This window comes from Catharus ustulatus, chromosome 3 (assembly GCF_009819885.2).
Source record: "Catharus ustulatus isolate bCatUst1 chromosome 3, bCatUst1.pri.v2, whole genome shotgun sequence".
Lineage (NCBI taxonomy): Eukaryota > Metazoa > Chordata > Aves > Passeriformes > Turdidae > Catharus > Catharus ustulatus.
The window spans coordinates 84,738,823-84,747,881 of record NC_046223.1 but is presented as its reverse complement, the minus strand read 5'-3'; positions in this window follow the sequence as shown (position 1 = coordinate 84,747,881).

Below are 9,059 nucleotides of genomic sequence, written 5' to 3'. Positions count from 1 at the left end.
GTGATCAGAAGTTCCCAGTGACTGCAGAAGCAAATGTCACACTTATCTTCCAGGATGACAAGGAGGAAGAACTGGGGAAATAGAGACCACCTGGTTTTACTTCCATCTTTCTGGAGGTTAAGGAGCAAATCTTTGTGTAAGCCATGTACAGGCACATAAGAGATAAGAAAGTGATTGGGAAAAAAAGTATGGATTTACCCATGGCAAATTGTTCTTGACCAGCCTAATTACATTCTTCATTGTAATGACTGGGTTTGAAGATGAAGGCAGAGAAGTGGATGCACTTCACTTTGGCAAGCTTTTGTCTCTGCTCTTACAGCATCTTTAGAGCTAAACTCGACAGGTAGGTGGGTTTACTCATTAGTTCAATTAACTAGCTGGGTATATTAATATGATTAAAAAAAAAGACTGAAGTAACAGGCTGAAAATGACGTGGTGTCTGTTTACAAGTGGTATTCCTTGGGAATTCATATTGGAAGCAATATTACTTAACATCTCCATTCATGGCTTTGACAATGGAACAGTGTGTATCTGCCACAAGTTCACAGATGCTATCCAAATGTAGGGAGCAGTCACCATGCTGGATGATATGTCTGCTGTAGGAGTCACCTTGACAAGCTGAAGAAATGGGCTGACAAACACTTTATGAAATTCAACAAATGCAGTCCTGCATCTTGGACAGAATAACACCATGCAACACTACTGGTATCTATACAGTATATGTGATATATAGTAGGATTCACTATACCAGCATGCTCTAGGAAGGGTATCTGTAGGTACAGGGCTGTATTCAAACTCCATAGAGGCTATTTAACTACAGAAGGGAAATGATACTTTTAGGATTTTTTTATAGTTTTACACAGTACAATAGGGGTACCTAAAGAAAAAGGCAGTGCAGGGCAGTACCTGACTATAAGAAAACCTATCTCCTGTATTTTGCTGACACACGGGTAAGGGAGTGCACCAGCAACTTCTGCCAAAGTGCAGGTCCATGCATACATAACCCAGAGCCAGCCCAGAGCTGCTCAGTGACTGCAGCACCGAGGACACAGCCCTGAGACCTGCTGGTTATTGTGTCAAGAAGCAAATAAAACATCCTTCTTGGTTGCTGTCACCATCTCTGCTCTGCTTTAAGCCCAGACTGGCTGCCTATGAGCTTCCATGTAGCTTTCTGCAGCACACAAAAGAAGTCGTATCTTCTGTCTCTGTGGCATACAAGAGTTTCCATTTCTCTCTTTTTCTGAATTAATTTCTTATAAGATTTACTTATCATAATTTGTTCTTGTCAGAATTTCCAGTTGCAGCTTTTATACTTAGTCAGCCCCATTGTACAAATCAGTCTATTGTCAGTAATCCCTTCTCTAGGTAGGAAATCAATTAATATTTCTTCATTTAGTAACTTCTTGATTTTTTATTGGATTGCAAACCAGATTAGTTTTATTTTGAAGGTTAGTGTTAGGTGCATTCCAGATGTTATATCACCAAAGTTTTTGCAAGTTTTCAGTATTTTTGTAGAAATGTGAATGCCAGATCTGCCAATGGTTTCTCAGAAACTATTGTACTCCATACAGCTTATGGTCCATTTGCAGTTACCCTTACTGACAATTAGCTACTTGTTAGTCCATATACATTAAATTGACTAGTTTTTGCACCTCGAATTTTTTAAATTGACATAACTCAGATGCTTTCAGAAGCTTTATCTTATATGCTAGTACTATTACCTTTATTGGTCAGATTTCTGGTCTTCAAATACTGGGCCTATCTAACAAAGTCTGTATTTCATAGTACCCTTTGGTGGCCATTAATTGCTTACATATTTTATTTTTCTTTTAATGAAATCCAATTTCTGCCTTTTTAATTGAGTCCTGAACCTGATTCATTTGAGAAATCAACCAATTTAACATTTGAACATGTTTTCTCTAATGCACATTAAATTAATTAATCTTTCAAGATTAGAGAAAAATCAACTTTAATATTTAAGGGAGTCATTTGGCAAAGTATTTTAATGTTTTATTACTCTTGGACTCCGAGTTTTCAATTTCTGTGCTGTTTGGGTTTTTTTAATATTACCAATATAATTAAAGATTTGCATCCATTAAATTATAATATTACTTCAAGTGTTTCAAATGGGATAGCTTTACTTGGCGACTTGTGAAGTGGCTAGATGGGATGCAAATTGTATCCTGTTCCATGTGTACTGCATTTAATGTGTCAGAATTGACAGAAAAGTTTTTGTATGACAAGTAAAAATGAAATCTGTTCCTAGATGTAGTTAAGTTTTCTTGTTGCTTTTTTGGTTTTTTGGTTTGTTTGGCTTTTTTCTGATATATGCAAAAGGACACATGTTACAATGTTACATGACCTGAGCTATACTTTCAATATATGCTATCTCACAGTACATCATACAGGATTTATAATTGGGTAGTGTTTATAATCCCAAATTTACTCAAATTAATGAATAATACAGATTAATCATACTGTAAAGGAATATTTGTGAATGTACCAGTGTAATGATAACCACACATCTTATAAGAATGGCAATACCGTGATTAATAATAATAACAGCAGTTACAATGCAGCCAGAATATCCAACATGGTCATAACAGGAATTTTGGAAGACCATTTTTCCCAGAAATTCAAACACTATACCATATATAGCAATTACAGCAACTTCTATTGCCACGTGGGCTCAGATTCCATATGAATGTATAGAAATTTTACTTCCATAACAATATAAAAAAATGTTGAAATATCTTGCATTGTATCTCAAAATATGAATATTCTGTGTATCTAACACATGTACAAATGAAATTCCACCTATGAGAGAGTGGAATACATCCATTGTATCCCAACTATGGATTATAGGAAGTTGAGAAAATATTCTATTAGTTGCAAATAGTAATATTTTATCTGTATGCCACAGTTACTAGAACTGGAACCTTTATTCTAGAAATAGCAGGAACAGAGCCCTTACTATAAAGGCCTTGCAAAATAAGCTTAGATAAAAATATCTTGCAGGCAAGTCAGATATTGGCAGTTTTAAAACACTCTGATATGGCTGCATGAAAAATGCTTCGGCCATAGAAGGGAAGGCTAGGGGAAATGGCATCTGGTCCATGTTATGGCTAGAGGCAGCCAAGATAATATTCCTGTACAGGTATAGTGACCTATAACAATGACTCACTGATCTTACTGATGTTTAAATGGGTACCTGAGGTGAGTCCACCTCCTTCAGCTTTTCCTACTCCTCCTTTCCTTCTTCCAAATATGAGCTCAGCTCTGATGTTAAGTTTGAAAGGATTCTTGCTGCATTCAATTTCTGAGGCTAGGGCTTGCAATGCATTCAGTGAAGAAACCTGAGCTCATGCCTGCAGAATTTGAAGTTTCTGGAGTTTCCAGATGATTCTCCAGTTTTGTGTCAGGGCAATAAGAACTCACATGGGCAATAATAAAGCTGGGTGCACACTCATAATTTTTGCTATGTGGCTGTCCAACTTGACTTTAAAGGATATGGTGGGTACAATATAGGTGATATTTTAACCTCATAATTCTAATGAATAAGTAATAAATAGGGGCAGTTGCTTGATCAAAATGGCAAATTTGTGCTTAGTCTCCTTTGTGCACTTGCAAATTTTCTGCTCCAGGTTCCATAGCCAGGGGGGAAAAATAGATACTTGCAGAAGATGTTTGCTATCACCCTTAGATAAAAAAAATCATTGCCTGAGGTTTTCTGTCTCTATCAATAATATAAAAAGCCTAGAACAGTAACTATTAGGTGATAGGTGACTAATGAAAATCAATCCCTTCCTTATGTATAGTTTAGGTGAGCTTCACCCGTTCTGAGCTGGTGTGTATATTCCCTGTGTCTGTACAGCAATATATGCTATCATAATATGAATAACAAGAATACTTTTCATGTATCTATCTCATTCACACCAGGATATCCTCTGTTTATCAACATTAATTAATGTGTCTTCATAACAATCCCATGAGAAAAGAATTGCTGCCAATTTAGAGATGAAGAAATGGAGCCATAGGATGTTTAAGTTGTCCCCAGTTACACAGAAAACCAGTGGCATAAATGTAAATACAAGAGGATGCTTCACAATCATAGCCCAAAGATAAGGTAATCATAAGGTGTGGTTCCCAAATCAATACAAACAGTGTAATATGGTCCCTGCTTCCGGCCTATTCAAAGTAAATAGGTTGAGGTGTGGTGTGCACAAGGTAATTCCTGATGAGTTCACATCAGTCATACACTAAACCTGGTATAGATACAGCCAGTCTGAGGACAGAGCAACAGGGCGAAGGTCAAATACCTGTTCCACATACTTGACATATTTGTGTGTCTGTATGATTCACTTATTTTGATTCTGCAGAATCCAATCTTTCAGCAAAGAAACAATTGGATAGCCCTTATGAGAAGTACTGGGGGTACTGGTGGCTGAGAGGCTGGACATGAGCCGGAAATGTGCACTTGCAGTCCAAAAATCAACCGTATCCTTGGCTGTATCAAAAAAAAGTGTGACAAGAGGGTCAAGGGAGGTGATTCTGCCCCTCTACTCTGCTCTGATGAGACCCCTCTTGTGTCTAGCTCTGGCACCTCAGCACAGGAGTGGGTCCAGAGGAAGGCCATAAAAGTGATCAAAGGACTGGAGCACCTCTCCTATGAAGACAGGCTGAGAGTGTTTGGGTCCTACTCCCTGGACAAATCTTCAGAACAGCTGGGAAGAAGCCCAGTTGGTTTAGGCTGAAAGCAAGACAGAGAATGTTTCAGGAGTTTGCTAGTGCAGCTAAATTCATTTCAGGATCTTGAAAATTCCCTGCTGCCAATTTATTTTTGGGGACATAGGTATCTGTTGATGCCAGGTTTTGTTCACACTTTCAGTGAGCTTCCTGTCCCTATACATGAGCTTGTCTTCAATCCAGATTTGCTGTATATTTTTCCCTACAGAAGTCTCCCCTCCTGGTTTCATTCCCCTACTGCCATTCTTGTCCAGCACTTCTTATTTGCATGTATAAACCTGTTGTCCGTGTAAGAAATGGCACAAGCCAAAGACTGTAACTATACTGAGTTACAGTTCAACTCATCAGTGTGTATCACCAGAGCTGCAGGAGAAATCCTGTGCAGTTAACTTCCAGCTTTGCTATTTGGAAGAAGCAAACTAGTTGCTAAACTAGTTTCAAACTATCATTAATATAATTCTCTTCAAGTTTTTATTTTCCCTGTTTTTTTCCTTTTCACTTTTCCATGTACTGGACAACTTCCTAATGAGTTGATATTCGCACAGAGTTTCACTTTCCATTTCCATGTGTCCCTCTGCATTTGCTACACAGCTCATCACGGTTATGCCATCCAACACAATGCCAAGTCACCTTTCCTGCTGCTATCTGGGTCATAGTAAGGTTTGTGTTAGCTGCTGCTGTGAGCAGCCAGCAGCCAACTCCTTGAGCCACCATCATCTGCCATGACATAACTTCGAACAGAGGCTCCCTCAACCTTTCCCTGTAGGATACAGGTGTCTGAGAGGCTGCATGTTAATGGCAGAGAGGGAGGAGCAGAGACCACGATGACCATGGACTTCAAGGGCAGCCTCTGGCAGTGGTGAACTAGATGTTCTGCTGAATGCTACAAGCACTGAACTAAGTGAAAGCAGTGTTTTACAGAATCTATGACAAGAAAAATATCCACTGACCCTTTTTACTGTTGCCATGAGTGAGTTGTAACAGAACAGGAACAGACTCCTGAATTTTCCTACAGTATCTAGGTTTGTGCTCTGAGTTTATTACTGGTTTACAGCTATGAATTGTATTTGTCTTTGTGTAAAGATGGGAAAAGAGCATTTCTCTTGCACCACTTCTTTTTTCCCTGTACCTGGTAAACTATGGAGGAGGAAGGGAGGTGATCTAAGCATGTAACTAGGGCCTCTTTTAATTCATCTTTGCAATTTGCAGAAATATAAGAGATATAGGAATACTAAGGAAGAGTACCCATCTCTTCCAACATTTCTGTACCTCTAACATAGCAGTAGACTAAGATGAATTAACTAACACTGAAAAATTATCCCAAATGGATCAGCTGTGGAACTCTGTACACTTACAGTCTTTGGTTTGTGCCATTTCTCAGCAAGCTTCTGACTGAGAGGGATGTGGAGAGCCTTGTGAAACACTTGCTCTTCTTTGGAACTCCTCTCACAGTTCAGCTTCATTTCATGCTTGTCCAAATTTTCCTCACAGTTGGCAAGGGACACCTCAGACCACTTCATATCCTGGGAATTGCAGTGGTCAGTGAGATGCTAGTGAGTTCTTGTTTTCAATGGCAACTGCCATAACTAACACATATTGCAGTCCTTTATATAGTATTGAGTCACCAGGTAATGAAGAAATCTCCTTTGCATTAACAGATGGAATTATGCTTATCTTTCCATAGTTCGCTTGTTTTCAGTCTCCGTTACTAATGTGTTCCAGGACCTACCGAGTATGAAGCAATAGTGAAACCATTTCTGGTAACATGATTATCATGCCATATATGTTGTATTGTTATTTTCCTTAGCAAATCCTATTTACATTTTCCCAGTTATTAATAACGAAATATAAATTCTTAACAGAGCCCTCAGAGGAGGCTTCCAAATGTACATTATTTCAAATAGATGCATGTCATGTTGATAACAATTCCTAACAAGGTTTTATTTCCTTAGATTAAGAGGAGAATGTTTTTCCACCTCTTCTATTAAAAAATATTTTCTGTTTTACACACACTTTTGCTTTTGTACTTAGTGGCTGGGTACCCTAAAAATGGTATTATGTCCTTGGAAATTGAAGGGGAAACGTTGTTGCATCCAATACATTTATTGTAGGTAGAGTCTATAAACCCAGAAGTCTAAAGCACAACATAAATCAGTCCATATCAGCAGAGTGGATGTGCATACCACACCAGTGCACAACACGACACGACACAGGGCTGCCCGGCATTCCTTCATTCCTAAGCCACGTCACTGTGCAATAAGGGATGTGGGAACAGGAGGCATCCCTCATTTTCCCTGATTACTTCCCTTTAGACTTAGAGGGAGGGGATAGAATTTCTGTCTGTGTGTGCCAGATTTACCATCTGAGTGTGTATGGGGATTATGTATGCACCCAGAGCCTGCCAGTATCTGCTCAGGTAATGAAAAGACAACATGTATAGCGTACAAATGCTCATTCTGTAAGCTCAGCATTCCACAAAGACACGGCCAGGACTGCATCCAGGTGTTTCCCTACACACTGATGTTTTCACTGCAGCCTGCACATCCTTTCATCATCCTGCAATTAGCACCATGGTAGGAGCAGGTCAGTGGGATTCCTTGCAGCTACTGTGAAATCACATACTTTATAATGACCTTATCAGTAAGAGACTAAAATCTCTCTTGTCCCGAAAGGCAAACATCCTAACTCTTTAACAATGTCCCAATACATACCTTTGCTAATACTTCCTATATCCCTGGAGCTGTTTGAGGCCAGCCTGGATGGGGCTTTCAGCAGCCTAGTCTAGTGGAAGGTGTCCCTGCCATGGCAGGCAAAGTGGAACTAAATGATCTCCAAGGTCCCCTTCCAATCCAAACCACTCCATGATTCTACAATTCTGTGACTCTATGATACATACACCGTAGCTGAGCACCAATTGGAATGATGGAATAGCAGCCTCAGCAATTTAGTTTCCATATGTTTATCTAATGGATAAATAACATGTGTTTAAGTACCACTGATGATCTTACTGGCACTTGGAAAGTCCCACTCCAGACAGCTGTTATTTCAGGGATACTTGGAGAATTTTCCTATAGTCTGGAATTAAAATTTCAAGGCCTAATTTTCTATGTGTGGTGCCATGCTCCTAGGGAAAGGGAGCACAAAATTAAGTTTTATTGGTAAATTTTATACTTGGCATGGAAATCAGTATGAGTTAGTCCTTTATCTTCTATAAACACACTGATGGATTCTGAATAAGAAGTAGGGTGAAAGAGAAGAGAGAGGGAAAGACTAAAGAAAAGGAGGGGGGAAGGGAGGGAAGAGAGGTAGGAAGAGAGGAAGGAAGGCAGGAAGAGAGGAAGGAAGAGAGGAAGGAAGGGAGGAAGGGAGGAAGGAAGGAAGGAAGGAAGGAAGGAAGGAAGGAAGGAAGGAAGGAAGGAAGGAAGGAAGGAAGGAAGGAAGGAAGGAAGGAAGGAAGGAAGGAAGGAAGGAAGGAAGGAAGGAAGGAAGGAAGGAAGGAAGGAAGGAAGGAAGGAAGGAAGGAAGGGCCAACCAGCCTTGTGTCCAGCACCAAGACAGCTGGTAGAGTGTTCAGGGACCTGGGGCTGCCTCTTGGAACAGGAGTGAAACAAGCAGTAGTAGTGCAGCATCTGCATGCAAATAAGACAGATGCAGGTGAGGAAATAGATGGGCCTTTCTGCTTGGGAAAAATTATGTGAAAACAGAGACAATATGAATATACTTTTACTTGGGACTTAGGCTTGGGAATGTAGACTTAGGAAGCAACTCCCTCAAAGAGGATGAGATTTTTGCAGAAGATATGAATATGCAAGTACAACCAAAATCATTCCATCAGAGAGGTAGTGCACATATAAATTTAACTGTAGCATCTGTTATGAGTACAATACAACCACCTTTCTAAGAAGTAGCTGAATACTCAATTTATTCATTCAGAACCGTTCCCGAGTTCTTCAGTTCTCTAATGGAGCTATTTTCTTCTTTCTTTTTGCTTCATATGATGCAAAATTTTGATAAACTTATAATTCCACAAAAAGCTGTGTAAGTCTTGCAACAATTATGCATTCCCTGTTCAACATAAAGGTCACATCTCTCAGAAGACTAATTTTAAAATTATCTTTAATAAATTCACCATTTCAACAGATGGAGTAGAGAATAGACTGAGATGCATAATTGTAGAAACTCTGATGTTCTGCAAAATATTCATGTCATATGAATTACACCTCCTATACAGCAATGCAACCCAGTTACTCAGCATATGGTAAGTCATTTAGGAAGCAAAAAATAACCAATAAATATAAAACAAACATGAAAAT